At 39.5% G+C, this 23,837-nt stretch overlaps 1 pseudogene; it reads left to right on the forward strand.

Annotated features, from left to right (window-relative positions):
* Positions 1 to 22,420: 22,420 nt before the first annotated feature.
* On the forward strand, positions 22,421 to 23,184 carry LOC130863989 (G-protein-signaling modulator 3-like; annotated as a pseudogene).
* Positions 23,185 to 23,837: the final 653 nt, after the last annotated feature.

Below are 23,837 nucleotides of genomic sequence, written 5' to 3' on the forward strand. Positions count from 1 at the left end.
CAGCTTGACTCTGAGTGTGCACTGACTTTGTGCAGATTTTCAAGTTTCTTTCAGAATGAAATGTTGCCTTTAATCTCAGCACTTGAAAAGCAGAGCCTGGTGAATCTCTGTGAGTTCGATTTCAGCCTGGTCTACACAGAGAGCTCCAGACCAAACTTGGTTACAGGAGAAGCCTATCAAAAAAAAAAAAAAAAAAAAAAAGCCAGGAGTTGGTGTTGGTGGAGGAGGAAGAAACACAGAAAGATCTTAAAAACATACATCATTACCTGCATACCCACATATTGCCTTAACAAGTGGATGCTGATGATCATGTCATTTTTGTTATTGAAAACACTGATCATATTTAAGAAATACTGCTCTTCACAGAACTTTGAGCTTTAGAAAGGATGGAATGAGAGAAACAACCATTGCCATGCTAAGACCTATTCTATACCACATGTTCCCTGAAAAGATCTTCTGCCATACCTTAAAATTAGGTGATTATTTTCAGCGTGTTTATAGCTGGTTGTTAAAAAATATTCTTTTCATGTACTTGATCTAAAACAAAGATTTTCTTTTTCTGAAAGCTCAGAGAACTATGTAGGTCTAAGCTGAAATAGCACATCAGTTACCATTATCCTGTTCAGCTCCCACACCATGTGCATTATTCCTGGCTTGATGATTTAGATATAAAAGAGCTCAATGACTACCATTCAACACAACATCCATGGTTCCCCTTCCATTTTCTTCAGATTTTCCAGTCTGGGCTATGCATGTCATCACTATTAACTGTTGGACTTGTACTATTAAAATAATTACAGTTTTCTAAACTAGTTAATTTATTTTCTTGGACCCTTCAATTTAATACTCTTAATCAAATATCCTTATCTTTTGTTTTAACATTTCAGGGTCTAATTCCACTAAGAATTCAGAGAGGGGCTTCCTTCATAGACTATACCATAGCTTTATAACAGACAATGATGTCTGGTTTCAAAGAGAAACAGAATAATATTGTGATGGCCAAAAGAGTTCTATTAGAAGTCACAGGATACAACAAATAGTTATACAAGCAGAACTCATACTTTTAAGACAAATACTCAGAATTTAAAATCCCTCTCCTACCAAGATTTCTACTGCAATGATAAAACACTGACCAAACCTAATGTTGATAGGAATAGAATTGTGTGGTTTGTTTTCCAGTCATAATCGACTACTGAGGTTAGTCTTGACAGGAACTCAAGCAGGAATTTGGAAGCAAGAACAGAAGCAGAAGCCATAGATGAGTACTGCTTCCTGACTTGCTCCCTTAGCTTGTTCAGCTCACTTTTTTAATACAATTCAGGACTGCCCACCTAGAAGTGATACTGTTATTCCCATTCACATCAATCTTTAATCAAGAAAATGTCCCCCACACGTGTCTATGAACAATCATAGGGAAATATTTTCTCAACTGAATTTCTCTCTTTCCAGGTGACTCTAGTTTGTGTCAAGTCGATAAAAAACAACCAGCACAATTCCTATTTGTTTCAAGTACAAGAAACTCAGTAAAAGTCCTTAAAACACCATACAAAGTTCAGTGCCAGTAGCTTACTTAATGCATTGTTAGTGACAATCCATATCTTCCCATGGTGTTGTGTATGTTGCTGTGCTCATTCCCTCCTTGTTCATTAACAATTTCCACTTCTATGAATTCTGGAATGTCTAAAACATGACACTGCTTTCAGCCGATAAGAAGGAAATTTGATTCAATGCAACTTGTATGTGTATGTGTGGTATTTTATGGACTTTTATTATACTTGCCACCTATGAGCCCTCTGGTTATGAAATGGCATCCTGAACTGGTCAAACTGAACCCTCAATCTTTGTCTCCCAGGCTGCCTCCATGCCCTGTGACCTTCAATGTAATGCCTGATTCTCCTCCAGTTTCTAGTGCTGTTGGACTCAGTGGACTGCATTCCCTACTTTCTGACAGTTCCTTTCTGACAGACCAATGACTCTTTGCTATGAACACTTGTATATAAAGATATATGGATAAGGGGGTTTTCTGTATTACTCACTATGTCACAATATAGCTCCCACGAAGAGTTTGTTTTTCTTTCTTTCTTTTTCTTAATTTTTTTTTTTAATTTGGCAAGGAGGCTGCAGAGGAAGATATGCAGAGATGGGGACATAAATGGAATTGAGATGCATAATGTAAAAGACACAAAGAATAACCAAGAAGAAAGTTAAACATTGAACTCATACAAAAAATAAAAAATAAAAAAGGAATATCTTCCCCTACAAGCAATAGCTCATGCTCACAAGGATATGGACTGCAGACTTGTACAATCTTTTCAAAAATCAATATGGCGGGTTTTCAGAAAACTGGGACTTGATCTACCTTCAGACACAGGTATACCACTCCTAGTCATATACCCAAATGACACTCCATCTTACCGCAAGAATATTTACTCAGCTATCTTCATAGCAGTTTTCTTTATAATAGCCAGAAACTGAAAACAACCTAGATGTTCCTCAACAGATAAATGGATAAAGAAAATGTGCCTTTTCCTTAATATAATATAATAATATAATGCCCTTAATATACGGGCATGTACCTGGTTTTATTATAACTTGGTATGCCATGTTTGGTTAATATCCGGAGGCCTGTCCTTTTCTGAATATAAAAGGAGGAAGAGTAGATCTGGGGGAGAAGCAATATAGGGGAGAGAATGGGAAGAGGGGAAGGAGGTTGGGATGTAATATGTGAGAGAAAAAATTAAAAAAGAATATCTTCCTCATTTAGCAAAGAGCACATACTCAGAGAAAGAAAGACATGGCAAGAATAGACATACTAAATGAGGCTTATGACAAACTAAACACAAAGGACAACAAAAAAAAGACTATTGACCAAATATTTGGAGAAAACAAATTGATAATATACTACTATCAATAATGTGTGTGTGGCATATGTGCCTATGCACACAGATGTGTGAGTGCCTACGTACATACATGGAAAGGCCAGAGGGATGTGTTAGATGCTCTCTTCCATCACTCTCCACATTATTGCCTTTAGGCAGTCTCTCCATGAACTGTAAGTGTGTTGTTTTGGCTTGGATGGCTGACCAGTGAGCACCCTGGCTCTGTCTTCACATCCGAATGTTAGGGCTGCAGGCAGATGTAATCATTCCTGGATATTTACTTGGTTCTCAATATTGACAGTGACATCCTCACAAGTGCACACCAAAGGCTCATATCCACCAAGCTATCCCTCAGTCTTTATCATCAATAATTTTGAAGATGTCATGATGCTATTAAAATATTTAAAATATTATTTGACATTTGTTCATATAAAGATTATTAATCCTCTTGCATGTTATTTGGCTTTTTTAATGAAAATTAAAGCCCATTCACATGAGCAAATATTATTATTCTCAGAAAAGGAAAATAAAACAAGATTGTAAATTGATTTTCTCTCCTTTCCTTCAAACTTTAGTGCCGAATGTAAATGGGATATGGAAGAAACTAAGTGAAAATAGGATTCTTTAGCTGTTAATTATTCTGCTAACACCCCACTTGTTTAGAACAGGATATCAAGCCTTTACCTAAACTGCAGGCCAACTACTGTCTAAATCATGCTTCCCCTTTTCCAGAGGTTCCACACAGCTCTTACACAAAAGTCCAAACTAAAGGAGCACTGTTTGCCTACTAAGGGCCTGAAATTTTTAAGTAAAATTAAATTTCTATCTAAATAAAAATTAACTCCTTGTTTTCTTCACTTATGACTATGTGAGTATGTGTGTATGTGTGTGACTGTGTGCATACACATGTGCATGAGCATGTGGCATTTTCTTTTCCCATGTACCCATTGCTAGGCTTCCCGGCTGTTTTGTGTGTGTGTGTGTGTGTGTGTGTGTGTGAATATTTGTTGTAGCGGATGTGCTGCAGTCAACAGGGATGAGCAGGTATCTGTAGTAGGCTGACGTATATTGCTTTGGGGGTATACCCTGAGTGGGGTAGTTGGATTATATCATGGTTCTATTTTTAGTTGTCTCAGTTTGCAGTCCCACCAGCAGTGGAGGGGCCCTTTCCGCTACCTTCATTCCACTTGCCCCTCACCAGTATCTGTTGTTTTCATGCTGAAAACCATTCTGATTGATAGGGAACCTCAATAAAATTTTTATTCCATTTTCATTTGTCATTTGAACTTTTTTGTTGTTGTGAAATCTTTGAGTTATTAATGAATTCTTGCTGTTAGCCTGCTGCCCAATATGTAGTCGAAACAGTTTTCCCTGTCTCTGTAGGCTCTCTTGTTTCTCTGCTACTGTTTCCTTTGCTGTGCAGATTTTTGATTTTAAGCCTTTCACTACAATCCTTTCTAGAACACCCTTGCTGATTTCTCTATCTTGAGCTGTTATCCGGTGTTTTCCTTGAGCAGTTTCAGAGTTTTAGGTCTGACCTCAGGCATTCAATTCATTTTGAATTGAGTTTTATACAGATTTAGACAGGTTTAATTTCATTTTTCTGTAAGTGAATATCCAATTTTTCTGAGCACCATTTTGCCAAAGAAACTGTCTTTTCTCCAATGTGTGTTTTTTGACATCTTTGTCAAAACCAAGTAGCTTTAGCTACATGGTTTTATTTCTGGATCCTCTGTTTTTTTCATTTCCTGTACAGTGATGTTTGTGGTACTATCTCTGTAATGTAATTTGCAGTCAGGTATTGTGACACCTACAATGTTGCTCTTTATGCTCAAGATTTCTTTAGTATCTAAAGGTTTTGTGATTCCATTTGAATTTTAAGATTGCTATTTTCTATTGCCATTGGACTTGGATGCATTGATCTATGCGTTACTTTTGGTGGTGGAGACATATCCTCAGTATTTATTCTGTGTAACTACCATCTTATTTTCTTAGAAGGAGCATAGGAGATGTCTGCTTGCTCACATTATTGGTGTAGAGTGAGTCTATCCATTCTCTGCACTTTAGTCACTGTGGTGGCTGTTTCAACTCTTTTGTGGGGACCCACCACCTAGCTCTCAAATAAATGTCATAAAGTCTTATTCTTAGTTATGAATGGCTGGCCTTAGCTCAGCTTTTTTCTTGTCAGCTTTTCTTAAATTATCCCAACTACTTTTTACCTCTGGGCCTTTTTCTTTCTTTATTCCTGTATGCTTTTCTTTACTTCTTTCTCCGTGGCTTGCTGTGTAGCTGGGTGGCTGCTCCCTGACCTCATCCTCTCCCTGTTCTCTTGCTCTTCTCCTCCCTCATTTCTCCTTTTATTTATCCTCTCTGCCTGCCAGCCCTTGCTCCTGTCTTGCTATTGGATATTCAGTTCTTTATTAAACCATCAGGTGTTTTAGACAGGCAAAGAATCACATCTTCACAGAGTTCAACAAATGCAGCATAAACAAAAGCAACACACCTTAAAATAATATTTCCTAACAGGTCATTCTGAGAGGAAGGTATTCATGTCTCAGTCATAATTTTACTTGTATTTCTCTTTAACATACAGATTTGCTCATGGGTAATTTTTATCATTTAACTTTCAATTGACCTGTTTTTGTAAGGTCTCTTTGTGTCTCAAGGTACCCTGGACACACTCTATAACCCATGCTGATCTCACACTCATGATCCTCCTGAATGTGCCTTTCGAGTGCCAGCATTGCAGGTGTGCACCACCATGCCTAGTTGCAACCTATGTCTTTAAATCAGTGTAGTATAGAGTATAACATAGAGAACATAAATTTATATTCTTTTCTTTGGGATATAATCTGCTAATAGTTATTACAATAAAAAGTTTTTAAATTACATTTAATACAGTTGCTGATCTGTCTAGAATTGAATTCGTCATAATATTATTTTTTATTCTATCTGTTCTGTCTTCATGCTTTTTCTCTTTTAGATAAGTAAAATGCTTACTATTACATTTCATCTCTTCTAATGGCATTTTAAATGTTTATAGTATTTTGCTAACTGGTTTTCAGATTATGTGATGCATTTGTTAATTTACTAGAAACTCTTATGAGAAATTTACAGGTTCATGGATAATGTGAAAATATTAAAAATATATTTGTACATGCTCTTCTATTCATGAGAAACACACCATGACCAAGGGAACTTATAGCTTACAAAGGGATATGAGTCATTTATGGCAGAAAAGCATGGCAGCAAGTGGCAGCATGGTGTAGGCATGTGGGCAAGATCATGAAGATGAATGCTCACTTCTTGAACTACAAGCATGAAGCAGAGATTGTGAACTGGAGGTAGAGCAAAGTCCTGTCACATATTGCCTCCAGCAAGTCCCTATCTCCTAAACAGGACCACTAGGGGGAGACAGGATATTCAAATGCTTGAGAATCTGGAGGAACACGTCTTACTTAAGCCACCACAATATTCTATCGTTTTCAGGAACATTGCCATGTCTTTTATTTCTAAATGCTATGAATCTGTGAAGATATTGCTGTTAGTAACTATCTTAGATAATAATACCTTTTCTTTACTGGAAGTTTCATAGTTGGTGGGAAGGAATAGGTGTGTACAGAGGACTGACCCTGCTTATGGGGACTTCCAAAAACCAAGGATGTGAGCAACATTTCTAAAACAAAAACACTCCACACCCAAATCAAAGGGCTCTTTTCATCCACGTGCTTAAGATTTGGTGCACAGAAGGACCTGATTCAGCCTCCAGTGTATTTCCTTAAGGATTTTTAATTTTCAAAGTTCTTCAAATATGTTCAAAATTCCCTGCTATTTTAGTCTGCTACTTTATTCTCCTTTTTACCACTGAAACAATGTAACAATATGTGGAAACTGTCAGTACTGTGTATAAATTATTTATTTTTTTCCCAAATAATCCCAATCACATTGAATTTAGATAAAATATCACTGCTAGAGTTGCTGCTGGGATACAAGGCAACTTCAGGGAAAATCTTGGGTTTAGAGATATAGTTGGGGTGTTCAAAATACCGTCAGTCATCAGACTAATTATGTTATAATTGAATGAATAGAGGTTATGATTTTTATGATTAAAATAAAATAAATCAACATAAAATCCAAGGGTGTATAATTAATATAACATTTTGAGAAATTTTATTCAGAATAGAAGTTGAGAAAGAAACAATAGTATATTTCTTATTAATGTCCACCTCTGGAAGCAAACATACAAACACATACAGAGGCAACCGCATGCATATAATAGACTAAAACCACATAATCACATACGTAGACACAAGCAACAACTGCACACCCCAAAAGGCAAGAGCACACATACATACAGGCACATACAATTCACTCACACAGACATATGCCATCACATGCAGTCACATAAACAAACTCATACATTCATACACATATGCATATAATCACACCCTGATTTGCACACAATTATATACAGACATACATGCTCATTTACACACATGCACACATAGATACATTCAAGCTGCATGATTAGACATGTAATCACATGTACATTTATACCTACATGCGCACACTCACACACAGGCATATGCAACCACACACACACACACACTACAAAGCATAGTTAGAAGAATTCTTCTTTCATCTTAACATTCTCAAATACTTCTTACACACTATTCCTTGAGATCACATCTAAGAATACCTCTAAAGAAAATAAATGTTCATTTAAAAATATGTACTTTGTGCATGTAAAAGATCAACGGCTCTGTTTACAAAAATATACAGAAGGTTAAAAGCAATGCATCCTCATGTCTCATGGGGATTATCTGACAGTGTGATGTTTCAGTCAAATTTCAGGAAGGCTGAGTTTGTAATGCAGTTATCAAGAAAACTGAGTTGCATGTAGTATCCCATCTGGCCAATAAGTAACCAAGATTGAGAAAAGGGTAGCCAGGCTTTGAGATGAGCAATCAGAGACCTTGAGAAAAAAGCATGTTTGTAAATGGGAGCTGAAACTATGGCTAAATGCTAATGAACATAAAAATTATAAGACTAAATATGCTTAAAATAATTAAAATCAAGAGCCTGTGGCTGGACATGTTATAGTCTCTAGGGAAGAATCTATAACTATTACTCAGCTAAATGAATGTAGTATTAAACCAACCCTTAATAACTTCTTATCATTATATCCACAGGTCAATGCATCGTCAAGCCTCATCGGAGAAACTTCTGTTTGCAGCAGATGGTGGTTAACTTAGAGACCCACAGCTGGTCAAGCTGCAGAGAATAAAAGACTGTACAATCTCAGCCATAAATGGAGTATCTAGATCCTGTCATCTCCTCCTAAGACTGAAAAGGGGATGGGAAGGTGGTGAGATCCAGATGCAGAGATGACTGTAAGATAACTTCCCAGTGGATAGATTGGCACAGTTGACTCATCTAGGGAAGCTTGAGGTTGCTCTAGCCTGGTAAATTTACCATAGGTACAGCAAGTGTTTCTCCACCTTCCTCACAGCCTAAGGTCATATGGCCTTCCTGCCTGCTGAAGACAACCAGTCAGTGAATAACACAGAAAAAAACTGGACTTGACTCTGCTTCTCTAGCCCCACCCACCCATCATTCAGCAAGTCTTACTCTCAAATAGGAAACAGCAACCCCAGGAGACACAATTTACCTGGTACCCTTAGTACCCTGAGGTGTTCAAGGCTTTTGTGCCTAGGGTACCTTGTTTCCATTCCTGTCCAATTTTCCTAACTGGAATCATTGATGACAAAGTTAGTGTTTCCATATATTAGAAGAAAATTAGGAAGAAATATTAGAAGAAAGCCTGTCAGGTGCAAAAAAGAAAAATACCACTAATGTGTTCAGAGTCGTTATAATGGAGGGAAGCACTTCAGTGAAGTGATGCTCATTAAAACAGGACTTGATTTTAAGTTTTCATTCTGGAACAGTGATGAGAGATTTTGGAAGCAAGTGGTCATGAGACTTCAATACTAGCTCTGTCCAGGCCAGAGCTAGCAATGCCCAGAACACAGGCAAGAGGAGCACAGGCCCATTCTGTTTTACATGCATTTCATTTGACACACACAAATATTTAAACACATAGGTATAGGCCGGGCGGTGGTGGCGCACGCCTTTAATCCCAGCACTCGGGAGGCAGAGGCAGGCGGATCTCTGTGAGTTCGAGACCAGCCTGGTCTACAAGAGCTAGTTCCAGGACAGGCTCCAAAACCACAGGGAAACCCTGTCTCGAAAAGTCAAAAAAAAAAAAAAAAAAAAAAAAAAAAAAAAAAAAAACACATAGGTATAGGTACATATGTATACACTGTTTTTCACAGAGAACACACACATGAACACATATAGAACAAAACTAGAATATCCTTTGAGATGACAAAAATAGCCAGACATGGTGGTATATACTTGAAAACCTGGCACTCAGGAGACTGCAGACTCAGGCCCACCTTTTGCTACATAGAGAGTGTGAGGCTAGCCTAGGCTACACAATAAGTGCTTCTCTTGGAAAATACAAAAGCAAAAAAACAAAGCCGTTTAGAAAATTGTATTTTGATTTGAAAATTTTCAATCTCAAAAATAAAGTAAGATTTAAAATACAATAAGTAACAGTTAGTGGAAAAAAGTAGTAGGTGACTAAAATGGCCAAAGTGGATTTTTCTGGAGTGCATGGTTTGTTTTTATGTCATGTTGTTAGGGTCCATAAAGCTAATGGAATTCAAACACTCATCTTAGAAGAAGGGAGGCCAGCCAGCTTTGATAGGCACCTATTTGCTTGTCTCTAGTGATGACCAGATTGCTCGATCTCTTCTTCTTTGACTGCACTCAATTGTAAAATTTCAGCTCCAATACCATCCATTTGGTCAGAGGAATTATGTATACCACATAATGAAACTCGCTTTTAAGAATTTAAAAAAATATTATCAAGCCAGGTATAGTGACCCACACCTCTAATCTCAGCACTGGGAAGGCAGAAGCAGGTGGATTTCTGTGAGTTCAAAGTTAGCCTGTAACTACATAGTGAGTTCCAGGTCAGACAGGGCTACACAGTGAGACCTTATCTTTAAAAAAAAAAAAAAAGCAACACACACACACACACACTGCTCTTTTTATCTATGTCTTCAAGATAAAAGTCACTCATCTAATTCTACGTATGAACTCAAAATGTATCTTTGTGCATCCATGTGGCATAATCATGCCAGTCAAAACAAACTACAGTTCTTTTTTAATTAAAGACATTTTTATGCAATGTATTTCGAACATGCTGCCCGTCATGCAACTTCTCCCAGATCCTCTCTACTTTCTCGTGTGTTCAACTTGATGTTCTTCTTTCTCTTAAAAACAAACAACAAACAAAACAAAGTAAAAAAGACCGACAAGACCAAAAGTTAAAATTAACAAGTTGAAAAGCAATCAGACAAACAAAACAAAATAAAACAAAAACCTTTGGCAGACTACTCTTGGACACAAGGCCTTATGGTTAGTATACTCAGAGACACTCAATTGGAAAAAACTGATTTTTCCTTTGCCAGTGAGCATCAATTGCAAATGGCTTTTTGGTTAGGGATGGGAGCCCATGTGCACCTCGTCCTTTCAGTACTGGAACCCAGTCTGGCTTAAATCTGTACAGGTTTTGTGTATGTTGCCACAGTCTCTGAGTTCATGTTTTTATCAGACCTGTTGTGCCTGGAAGACACCGTTACCATAAAGTTACCTACTTCCTCTGGCTCTTACAATTTTGTCTCCTGCACAGATTCTTGAGTCTTGGAGAAAAGTTTAATGAAAACGTCCCATGTAAGACTAAGTGCTCCAAGGTCTCCCACTCCCTGAACAGCATACAGTTGTGGGTCTCTGTTACCTCCTCCTCCTCCTCCTCCTCCTCCTCCTCCTCCTCCTCCTCCTCCTCTTCTTCTTCCTCTTCCTCTTCCTCTTCCTCTTCCTCTTCCTCTTCCTCTTCCTCTTCCTCTTCCTCTTCCTCTTCCTCTTCCTCTTCTTCTTCTTCTTCTTCTTCTTCTTCTTCTTCTTCTTCTTCTTCTTCTTCTTCTTCTTCCTAGACAAGGTTTCTCTGTGGCTTTGGAGACTGTCCTGGAACTTACCCTGTAGAACTCGAACTCACATAGATCTGCCTCTCTCTGTCTTCCAAGTGCTGGGATTAAAGGCTTGTGCCCCCACTGCACAGCCCAAGCTTATACATGGTTTGAAGAGCTGTGGTTAATTTTTTTAATGAGATATTGGTGAAACCTGGTTACAATACTTGTCTGAGTCACTAATTGTTTTGCCAAAGCTCACCAAATTAAAATGTCTCTGGATCCATAAATTCCTTTTTATAAAACACATCACATACTGAAAAGTGTTGACAGTTTCCATGAGAAGTAGGACTGTTGCTTCTTGGATTTCAGTTTTTTATTTAGCATCATTTTTCTTATCTTTATCATTACTGCTAATGATAACCCTGTTTCCTATCTTGAATGCCTCCTGTGCTTACAGATAGTGACAGTGAGGACTTTCTGACTTTCTGGTTACCAGAGTAAACTCAGACATTGGAGATGAATTTCAAAGAGAGAAAGCAAGGAATGTCTTAATCGTGTGTCCCTGGTAGCAGTTATTAACAACATGCTTCCCCTTCCAGTGCCTCAGCTTGTTAAGCATAGTTCTTGAAGACACTGGCCTCTGATGATTCCAAGAGTAAAGCAAGGAAAGCCAATTTCTGTTAGCCAGTTTAAAACAGAAGGAAAACTGTGGAATGGCAGTGCATGCCTTTAATTCCAGCACTCAGGAGGCAGAGGCAGGCAGATCTTTGTGTTTGTGAGTTCAAGGCCAGGCTCATCTATGGAAATAGTCCAAGACAGCCAGGGCTACTCTGAAAGACCCTGTCTTGAAACAAACAAACAAACAAACAGAAGGGAAGTTTAAACCGATATTAATGTTTTTTCCCTGGAGTTGTGCCTGGTATGTCAAGTACTTTCTAGATGCCTCATTTACACGGAAGAATGGATAGTCACTCCCAATCTGTGTGCACTGGCAGCTGGTTTTGTATTTTGCACTGTAAGTATACTACGGGGGAAAAATTAACCAGACTCAGACTTGGTTCAATGAACACCTTAAGCAAATAACTGCGATATTTCAAAATAATAGGATATTTTGGATTGTGGCTGATGGAAGAAGGTCATTGGTTAAAAAATAAAGAAACTGCTTGGCCCTCATAGGTTAGAAAATAGGTGGGTGGAGTAAACAGAACAGAATGCTGGGAAGAAGAGGAAGTGAACTCAGACTCGATAGATCTCCTCTCTGGAGCAGATGCGATGAAGCTCCGTTCCAGGATGGACGTAGGCTAGAATTTTCCCGGTAAGCGCACCTTGGGGTGCTACACACATTATTAGAAATGGGCTAGTCCAGGTACGAGAGTTAGCCGAGAAGAGGCTAGATATAATGGGCCAAGCAGTGTTTAAAAGAATACAGTTTGTATGTTGTTATTTTGGGGCATAAGCTAGCCAGGTGACCAGGAGCTGGGGCTGCAGGGACACAGCCCGCAGCTCCTACTACATGTGGCAAGTGGGGCTTTCTTTTCATTCTCCGTTGATTTTTATTACCGAATAGTATGGATAATGATAAAATACTCTGGACTTGGAGAAATTCAGACCAACACCTGCTGGTCAGTGATGATGGACTGTAAGGAAATCCAATACCCACCAATGAGAAGGACAAGGGCCACTGGTGAAATGATGTCATACATAAAGCAGAGGCCATGCCTCCTGGACACACCTGGCCCAGTTATATCTAAGAAAGTTGTGGTTGCCTAAGTAGTAGTACCTAGGGGTTTAAGGGTTTGAAAACAAAACAAAACAAAGGAAAAAAAACAACAACAACCTAGCAATTTAGAGCAAGAACAGGGTCACTGGGGGGGGGAGGTGGGGGGGGGCTAGAGCTCTGGTTAACCAACTTGATTTATAACAATGGGAGAAGCTTCTGTAGTCTTGAGTTACTGCATGGGGCTTTGCAGCCATCCTTACAATGCAAACGGTGGCAGGTGACAGAGAACAGAACAAAGCATCTGGTGCCATGCGAAGGCAGTGCTGCCGGAAGGTGAAATCTTATCACCTTAATTAAAAAGAGTCAGGCTAGGGCTAGAAAATGTAGACATTTTGGGAGAAGGGAGGATTCTTTTCTTGCCCAGCTGATGGAAACCCCTGAATGTAATTTCAGCAACATCAACCCATATGGAGACTCTTCCTGTTGGTCAGCCTGAAGCTCAACACAAAAAAAAACTTATCTGTAGAGAGATTAAGGAGGTTCACAAAAGCCTGGAATAAAGGATATCCTTATTCTAGAGCTCAGAAGGCATCAGAGGACCAGGACACCCCTTCACACTGTGGTGTGTTCAAGGCCATTCCTCATTCTGCTACGGGCTCAGGACCATGGAATTGATGGTTCTATCACACACTGCATGACAAGAAGCAACCAAGATCACAGGGTCCTGAGAAAATACTCTTTTTCTTATTTCATTATTTGGGGGAGGGGTTACCATGGACAAAATTCAGGGTTTTAAATGTGCTTAGCACATACTCTACCTTGAATGACATACCCAGCCCTGGGAGCACATCCTTGAGATGGAGCTTCAGTATGTCCTCACTTCTTCCTAGTCTTTCCTTTCTTTGAAGGGTATAAACCATGCATTGTGATCCAAAGATTCCTAACCTTCTACTCCCTTACCCAATAATCACTTTAATGTGGGTCAACTCATCCAGTAAGGTGACAAAGATCTAAAATTGTCATTGGTCATATGTGACTGGACACCTCTGGATGGAGGAGAGAAAATTATTTTTAATGTAATATTTTTATTGATTCTATGAGAATTTTATAGAGTACAATTAGATTATTTTCAACCCTCACTGATGTGAGATTCCCCTCTGTGTGCTGTGAATACCATTGGTTAATAAAGAAACTGGCTTGACCTGATAGGGTAGAACAGATCTAGGCAGGGAAAACTGAACTGAATGCTGGGAAGAAGAAAGTGAGGTCAGGGAGAAGCCATATAGCACCATCAGAGATAGATAGGCTGAAACCTTGCCAGTAGGCCACAAGCCTCGTGGTAAAATATAAACTAATGGATATGGGTTAATTCCAGATGTAAGAGCTAGCTAACAATATGTGTAACTAATCATTTAAGCAGTGATTTAACTAATACATTTTCTGTGTGGTTATTTCAGGAGTCTGGGGAGCCAGGAAATGAACAAGTGGCCTCCTTACAACATTTCACTCCTTCCTTTAACTTTTCTCCTATCTCCTTACCCCTTCCAATTTCATGTCTCCTCCTTCTCTTCTTCTTTCTCTTTCTCCTCCTCCCCTATTTTTTGTTTTTTTAATGCTCTATCAAGTCCAACTAGCGAATTCAAATAGAAACCACACTGGAGACAAAAACTGTGTATTACATCAAGTCCTGTTACCACATTTTGTCTCTGCTAATTTTATAAAATGCATATAATTGACTTTTCTTTATGAAATAAAATTGGGGAATACAAGAGTAATTTGAGGGCTGTTTACAGCTAGTGTAAACTGAAATTTGAGGTCATCTATGAAAGATCAATCAAAATAAAATAAAGAGGATAAAAGTGCAGAAAATTTAAAAACTCAGTAACACTGGAGAATATATTGAAAGGAAATGCAGCAGATGGGGAGGTGGGTCAATGACTCACTCTGCCTGGCAAAGGTTTAGAATTCTCATGAATAAAATCCATGAGAAGCTGTACATGTATAACAGTGGGAGGAAGAAAGTGGGGGAAATTAATGAATTATACTTAAATATATTATTAATAAGATGTGTGCAGAGGCTTTTCCATCCAGGGCAAACATGCAACAGCTTGAAGACCTAAAAGAAAAAATTGTTACACCATTTTAATGTGGCTACAAGGTCCATGTATTTGGACTGCCCAGAGGGAATTTTGAAAAGCATCGAGTCCATCAGAACAATGTGGGCAAAAGGCAAAAGAGTGAGATAAAGAGAATATAAGAAGCATTTAGACCATCATGGCTAATGTCTGTAATTCCAGCACTCAACAGACTGAGGCAGGAGGATTGTTTAGAATGAAAGGCAAGTTTACGATGCATGCTGAGTTCCAGGTCAGCCTGGACTACCGAATGATGCCCTGGCTCTAAACAAATAATAACCTTTTAAATCTGAGAAATAAAATTATATACAAAAAAGCAAAATTATAACCATAGAGTGGTATAGAAATATCCCCCAAAAGTGCAGGCATTTGAATACGTGGTCCCCAGTTAGTGACACTGTTTTGGAAACTTTGGGAGATGATGTCTTAGTGGAAGAAGTATGCTATTGTGGGTGGGCTCTGAGAGTGAATAACCTTACTGTACTTGTAGTTTGCTCCCTCTGTTTTAGTGTTTGTTTTTGAGGATTTGATCTCTCAGCTTCTTGCTCCTGCCACCATGCCTGACTGCCATAGTGCTTCCTTAAAATGATGGACTTTATCCTGGAAAAAAAAGCCCAGATAAACTCTTCTGTTTCTGGTCATAGTGTTTTACCATAGCAACAGAAAAGTAATTAATTCACCTATCTCCACTCCCAATACATGCGCACACACACACACACACACACACACACGAAAGAGATTTCAGAGAGTTTTGAGGACAGCTTGTCTATCTGTAAATGAATGGTTTCAGATGTCTTTTAGCTTTCACCCACATCGTCTTGCTGTTACCATCAGTGGGGTGTGTTGTATGCATGTGAATGCACACCTGGAAACCAGAGATTGATGTTCAGTGTCTCTCCAGTTGATTTTAGCCAAAAGGTCAAGAAGCTGTAGTCACTTTTTTTTTTTTTTTTTTGAGGCAGGATGAACCTGGAGCTCACTAATTCAACAGGCAGAGTGTGAAGTTTTCCTGTTTCTGTCTCTCTAACACAGTGACTACTGGAACAGAGCCGCCATGTATGTATGAGAATTTTGGGGAATCTGAACTCAATTCCTCATGCTTACAAGACAAACATTTTATCAACTGTGACATCTCTCCAACTTCAACAACATCTTAATTTTAATATTACAAAACACTAGATATGAAAGCAATGTTTTCTGTGTTTCCTGTCTCATCAACAGGATGGTCCCTTGTCTGGTCAGGTGCTTCTCAAACAGAATGAGGGCTTGAGTCAGGACCAAGTACAGACTGTGTTCTCTGGATAATTGCTTATGTGGAAATCAAATTCTTCCACATGAGTAGTAGGTATTATCCTAAAAGGTAACTATAAATCTATCAGTACTATTACTACAATAACAGGCTACTAACTGTATTAGAACAGTGAATACCTATTAGAATGGTACATAATTAGAAATAATATGAATGCCTGCCAGGGTAACTGATCAACCATAGTGACTATGTAAGATTGAGTATAATCACACATTCTGCTTAGAAAACTAATGACACAGGAAAATAATTTACCAGTAAAGAATATAGCACAGAAATCCAGGCACACTAAGCCCACATAAATTTTGAGTAGTATTTTGCCCAAATCTTTCCCATACTGATTTAGGAATCTGGAATTACAAAGAATGTCCTGCAATGCCCAATGCCCAGCAAAGTCTTTTCATTTCTTCTGGTATCTGCTTGGTACTCTAGTAAGAACTTTTATAATAAAATTAATGTCCTAAAAATATCAAGGAAATGTAGAAATTGGAAGGAAGAAGTGGCAAAAGAGGCCTGAGTGGGCAGTTAGTTTGTGCCCTTCTTCTTCTTCTTCTCTTCTTCTTCTTCTTCTTCTTCTTCTTCTTCTTCTTCTTCTTCTTCTTCTTCTTCTTCTTCTTCTTCTTCTTCTTCTTCTTCTTCTTCTTCTTCTTCTCCTCCTCCTCCTCCTCCTCCTCCTCCTCCTCCTCCTCCTTCTTCTTTTTTATCAATAAAAAATTAAAAGAGACAGCAGCAGCAAGATATATGAGTAAATGTAGCTGTGAAGAGCTTCCCAACTCAGGTGCTGTGACTTTCAAACCAGTTTGTGATTAACTAAATTTTCAATAGCACTGAGAGGAATTTAACTCACTGCAAAACAAGCATCAAGCTTATCAATATTGAAATTCAAATATTGTGAGATAAAGAGGCAAGAATCATGAATTTTTATCTCAAAGGAGGAAAGGCCTTTTGTTTTTTTAATGTTGCCTTAATTTAAAAGGAGACTACATTTTTTTTTATCTATATGTTATATGATGCATTTGTTTGCTAAGATGAAGCATGGCCTTATTGCCTAGAATTTTTTCAGTGATAAAACATGAACAACTAGAGAATAGAAATGACCAATTTAGACTGTCTTCTAATTGGTCTTCTCATTGAGCAAGAAGGAAAATGTTGGACAGTCATAGTTGGGCATCCATTGGGCCCATACTGTCATGCTTCCCGGAAGAACCCCTTCCTCCACCTACCTGCCTTGGGCAGTCTGAGCCCTGGGCCAGGATCCATGTTATAAATAAGTTTTTATGAAGTTTCTTCTGTCATGATAGCATGTCATTCCTGAGGAAGAATGAGTGACTGGTAAGCAGTGGGCCCAGGGAAGGAGATGTTTTTGAGGAGGAGCTGTGTAAGTAAGCATTTGCAGGCTGCTGACTGCGCTGACCCAGGCAGTTGCAACCCTGAACTTTGTCCCGCAGGTGTCACTGAAGGCAGTCCCCAGGCTCTGCAGGCCAGACCTGTTAATTCCCTAGAGCTGACAGGGTTGGCTGGACTTGCCTTCCCTTCCCTCCTGCCTAAATTCCAGGAATGTATTTATTTATATCATGAAGTTGAAATGACAATGAGCAGGTTATATTGACATTTGTAACAAACGAGTTATTTGAAGGTGAATTCAACCCAAAGGAGGTATGGAAGGTTGTGATCTAATAGTGTTTATAGCTGGGGGGGGGGGGACGACGACAACGACGAGAAGGTAATTGGAAGAGGAACTTTCAAATTTACCTCTGTGTGAATTAGCTGTGGAACTGTTAGAAGCAGGGCAGATGTATCTTCTGGACAGAAATGCAAGGGCAGCTAAGTTTCACAGGTGCCCAGGGCACCCATTTCTCCAAGGGAGAATGCAAATAGGCCAGAGCTCAGGGGTCAATGAGACGACTCAATGTCTTGATATGAAGTGTGGCTCAACTCTGACCAGAGCTGTATGAAGGGGGAGCAGTTACTCATTGTTAAGAGATCTACAGTATGTTTGCATTGGTGCAAAGTACTACATTTCATTTTTGAAACCTTTATCTCCTGCTGCAGTAACAGCCCAGTCCCCAATATATAAACATTGGTATCTGCAAATGGTTACCTCCATCTCTCAATCCCATTTTGTTAAGCTGATCATGGGTTTTTACAATTTTGCTTATTCCTTTTTATCAGTGGCAAAGTGTGGATCGTCCCATTAAGGAACAACCCCACACTTACCCTGTTCCCCTCATTGGTGAACCTGTTTTGAGTGATCAGGTGTAGATTGTCCAATAGGCACAAATTGTTGCACCCACACTGAGAAGAATTCCTATGTCTCCTACATTTCATGGTCAGCTTCCTGATGTCAGTCATCAGTGAGTTTCTTTTACACATTTACGAAGATCTCTCAGAAACTCACATTGGTTAGCACTAGTGAATACTGTTAAGTATTTTCAATGGAATACCTTATGTTTTAAATTACTAAGAAACACCCTCTCTTTATCTGTATGTTAGACACACCTTATTCTGAAGTTCTGGAGATGGAACCTATGGGACCACACATGATAGGCAAGAGCTCTACCACTGAGGTACAACATAGTCCTTAAGTGTGGGTTGTTGTTGTTTGATTTTGTTTGTTTTTGAAGCCCTTGCCAGACTAACCTTGAGGTCAATGCTATCCTTCTGTCATAACTCTGAAAGTGCTAATATTCTAAGTCTGGCCTACTATGGTTCTTTTATTTTATTTACATTTTTTTCATGTAATACATTTTGATCATATTCTTTTTTATCTCCTTACACTCCTATATCTTTTCTCTCTGTAGTGTGTAGAGTACTTTCTGACATTATAAATGTGAGTCAATTGGAGTTAAGTTTCTAGCTGGGTGTCATCTCTTGAGTGACAGAGTCTCAGGCTTGGGTCATCATGTCCAGGAAGGTTTTATTGTTTTTTCTTTGTTTTTTTTTGTTTGTTTGTTTCAATGAAGGATTTTACTAAATTGATCCTCTAGTTATTTGATGGGTACAGTGGGACAATGGTTTTGTACCCTGTAAATATTTGTCAGTTGTATTGGTTTAATCAAATGCTGATTGGCCAGTAGTCAGGAAGAAAGTATAGGCAGGGTGACCAGAATAGCAGAATTCTGCAAAGAGGAAAGGCTCAATCTGCATTCAACACCCAGATACAGGGGAAGCAAGATGAAAATGCCTCACTGATAAAAGTTACCAAGCCACATGGCTAACACAGACAAGAATTATGGGTTAATTTAAGATGTAAGAGTTAGCTAAAAATATGTCTAAGTTATTGGCCAAACAGTGCTGAAACTGTTAGAGTTTTGTGTTATTGTTCGGGTCTGGGCAGCCGTCTATAAATGGGTCCATTTATTGTAACTGTAATATTAAAATGTCTTAAATGTCCTGACCTTTTATTTTATGGACAAAAGATTTTCTCAAATGTCTCAGATAGCTAGATGGATAGATAGATGATATATAGGTAGATGACAAATGGTAAAGCTACTGTCTATCTATGATACAACTACTATTTATCTATCTTAGCTCCCTGAATTATATTGTTTAGTTAGCTGCTATTTATTTTCATCTTTTCTTTTTTATTTCCTTCCTTCTTCCTTTTTTTGTGATGGACACTGTCTCCCTTTTTTATTGTTTGTGATTCTTGCAAGGCTAGCCTAGAACTCAGAGAGATCCTCCAGCCTCAGCTTCCTGTGACCTCTGGTAACTGCTTCCCATTGACATGAGAGACTGAAGCAGTCTCAATCCTCTGGCATTCCTGCATGCACAGAGGGGCTCTTCTATAATTGAGCACGGTTACCAAGAGACTCTGGGATGTATTGCTTATCTGAGACAAACAACAAATCTGAGAGTACTCAAGGGTTGGTCTGGAGCAGTCACATCACCCTTTCTTTGGACCTCTCAGTTGTTTGACACTATTCGTTGGAAGACATGAACAAAAGTCTACTTATCACAGATCCTACATAAGGAATCCATGGCAAACCAAAGTAAGAATGCCACCAATGTCCAACTTGTGAACCAACGAGTTTTATAGGGGTTGCTCATGAGAGTGTGGGTGACGGGTTATTTACAGGAGGAGAAATTACTCCAAAAAAGCTGCATCATCCATATCCAACCTAGTTCAAAAAGGTCGGAAACCTGACGTGCATTCAACAACCATAGGGACTAAATCAGGCTGGGAACCTGATATATAATGTACAACCATAGGGGCTCAATAGACTGGAGAACCTGACGTGCACTACACAGTAATAGTAGATCAATGAACTGGAGATCCTGACCATGCACTGCACAACCATAAAAAGCTCAACAGGCTGGAGAGTGTCTCTTTAAGGCAGTTCAGTTGCCCTAAGTCTCTTTTAGACAGCTAGATTAGTCTATGTACCTGGACTTGTCTGAAAGTATCTCTCAACTGTTCTTAGTGTCTGCCTATAAGTTGCCTTTGTACCTGATGGCCTCTTGGTCCTTTTTTTTTTTTTTTTTTTCAGTTTCCCTCTTCATCTGCTTTATATCTTTATATCTTTCATCCAGAGTTTGGAAACTCTTCTCTTCCCATAATTGTATTCATTTTTTTTATGATTTTCATCTTCTTTATCGCTTCTAATTTGTATGGTGTCTGAGAAAGGATTCAGCATGCTGCATGAACTGTAAATCCTTCTGAAGATATCAGGCCTTAACCTCATTCCTGGACACTTTCTCATCCCCTCGCCCTTTATTTTACTGTTATGTATTTAATGATAGATTTTGTAAACATTTCTGTTACTGGTGGTTAGGGGTCAAGGTCAAGTGTTTTTCAATTTGTAAATCTTATTCAAATGATCAAAATAAAAGTCCTCACATCTTACAAAGTAGCAAAGAACTTTTATCAAAGTAAAGCAATAGAATAGGTCAGAAAATACTGTAAAAGAGAGATGTAAGAAATATGAAAGAAGATCCTCAAGAGCCCTAATTACAGTTTAGGGTTCCCCCCTTTTCCCCAATATAATATTTTTTTTCCAATATAATATTTTTATTGATTATTTTGGAATTGCACATTATGTACCCTGATCACACTTATTTTCTAGTCATCTCAAGTGTGCCCCTGACTCTTGCAACCTCCTCCAACAAATAAGAAAATAAGAAACAAAGCAAGCAAGCAAACAATAAAAAAGTCTAATTTGCATTGCCCAAGTACTCAGTGAAGCACGGTCAGACCCCCAATGGCCAGTCCCTTCCCCACCAGCACCAGCATCTCTGCCAGAAGCCATCAGTTGTAGAGAGCTACACTTCAGCATCCTTCTTACAATTTTTAAGAGTACTCTTTGATGGCTTTCTGTCTATGCTTTTTTTTTTTTTTCCCAAGGGTGTGTGGAATGAGCCTACCTGCCTCCACAGTGATACATTTCCTCCAACAAAGCCACAACTACTTCAGCAAGGCCACACCTCCTAACAGTGCTACTCCCTGTATTTAAACACATGAGTTTTTGGGGACCATTCCTATTCCAACCATCACAGGTCAAGTAGGGTTTTTTTTTTATGGTCAAGAGAATGAAGAGTTCTGGGGCTACTAGGGGCATAGTTTTGGTAGGACTCTTTTTTATTGACAGGTAATATATCATTATTTCTCTACTGTGTGTATCCTTTCCCACAAAACCTCTAATTTTAATTATGCATGTCCAATTAGGCAAATCAGGGGTTCTAATTAAAAGTTCACTTTGATGACACCAGTTACATTATTGCATATGCACCCTAGTCAATTTAGGTTGAATGTATTGTGAATGTGTAAATAGAAACCATCTAAGTTTGATGAGTTTTAGGAAAGGAAAGACATCTTACACTGTCAGGGTTGAGAGTGCTTGCAGCTCAGTTCAGGTTGGGGTCCCAGAATGCTAAAGGGTTGCTAGGTGCATTGTTCAGAAAGGGTTGTGAGTATATAGTACATGGAGGTAAGGGTTCTAGGCTGCCAAGTGTGCTGTTCAGAGGGGGTGGAATTTTTAGCCCACATAAGGGGCCCCAGGTTGAAAGATATCCCCAGGCAAGCATGGCTCAATTTTGTTTATTATTTCATCTGTTTTTGGAGAATTCTCCTAGACTTTGGAACGTACACAGTAAGGGCTAACAGATAATTTCAAATCCAATTTTGAAGCACTGCAAAAGTTTTTGTCTAGAGGCAACTAAAACAACTGCTTCAGTGTCAGAGAGGCTGGAATAAAAAAACCTTCCTTGAGTAGGTATACTCTGGTGTCTTTATTAATAAATATGTGTATTATCACCTTGTTTTGTGATTTTCAAGGTTTACTTATTATTTTAATAAATAATTGCGAGTACCCAGGCATCCAGCCCCCAGCTTACCCCCCACCCCTTCCAGCCCCCATTGCCCTCAGGAACCCAGGGTTCCGGTCCTCCTTCCAAATTCCAGTCACCCCTCCCCCATCAGTATCTCTTCCCAAGACCAGGGATGGAGGCTGAAAGACCCCAGGAAGAAGAGGATGGTGAGCAGGGTCCCCCAAAAGATGATCAGGGCTGGCCCCCTGTGAACTCCACCACTCTGCCTTGGCGATCTGCTCCTCCCTCCCCTCCTCCAGGAACCCGCCACACAGCCCTGGGCCCCCGGTCGGGCTCCCTGCTCTCCCTGCAGACCGAGCTCCTTCTCGACCTGGTGGCTGAGGCCCAGTCCCGCCTCCTAGAGGAACAGAAGGCCACCTTCCACACTCCTGAGGTCCCCCCAAGCCTAGCTCCAACCCCACCCCGGCTTCTTGAGGACAAAGAACAGCTTTACAGCACCATCCTTAGTCACCAGTGCCAGCGGATGGAAGCCCAGCGGTCAGAGCCGCTCCCCCCCCCCCCCCCCCCCCCCCCGGGGGACAGGAGCTCCTGGAGTTGCTACTGCGAGTTCAGGGTGGAGGTCGAATGGAGGAGCAGAGATCCCGGCCCCCTCCACACACTTGCTGAGACCTAACTCCCAACCAGCCCTTCTCTCTGGGACTCAAAGCTGGGCCACCCGGCATATCTTCAACCCTGTGTGGCAGGGGTACCAGAAACCAGAGACTGAAGACCCGGCAGTATTCACCACCCACTTCCCCAGGGAACTGGACTTGGGGCAAGTACTCTGACTTTGAAAATAAGCAAGGTAGGGTGGACACAGCTCTATCCTGAGCTATCAAACTACTAAACAGGGTGTGAGGGCTGAGGCCTGCCCCTTTCTGCCTAGTAAGAAAAAAAGAAAAAGATTAAGACAACTGTCCGCCACTAGCACCCCAAGTCCGAAGGCAGAGGGGCCCAGAGGCCTTAGCGAACCTTAGCCCCGCCCACCCCCCTGCTGCTGAGTCTGTCTGATGTTTTGGTTGTATGAATAAATATAATTCCCCTCTGGAAAAAATAAATAAATAAATAAATAATTGCATAGTGATGCTATTAATCTAAAGGTTATTATTTTTCAAATTACTTTTCTCAAAGTTTCTGAAAAGTATATTTATTTTAAAGTTTTGATTACATTTATTTTGTGGGAGGGCATATATGTGGTATAATATATGTGTAGACTTCAGAGGATAGCTTTAAAAAGTTGACTCTGTCTTTCCACCATGCAAGTCCTGAGATATATGTAGGTCATCATTTGGTGGCAAGCACCATGCTCACTGAACCATGTCTTAGGTCCATATATAGCTCTTTCAACAGCTATTTTTTCTCACTTTTTTTTTCTCAAGTACTTTTGGGTAAGTTTTTTTAGTCTTATTTTAGGTTAACTTGGAAAGTGATGATTGTCTTGCAGTTGCAACA

This window comes from Chionomys nivalis, chromosome 21 (genome assembly GCF_950005125.1).
Source record: "Chionomys nivalis chromosome 21, mChiNiv1.1, whole genome shotgun sequence".
NCBI lineage: Eukaryota > Metazoa > Chordata > Mammalia > Rodentia > Cricetidae > Chionomys > Chionomys nivalis.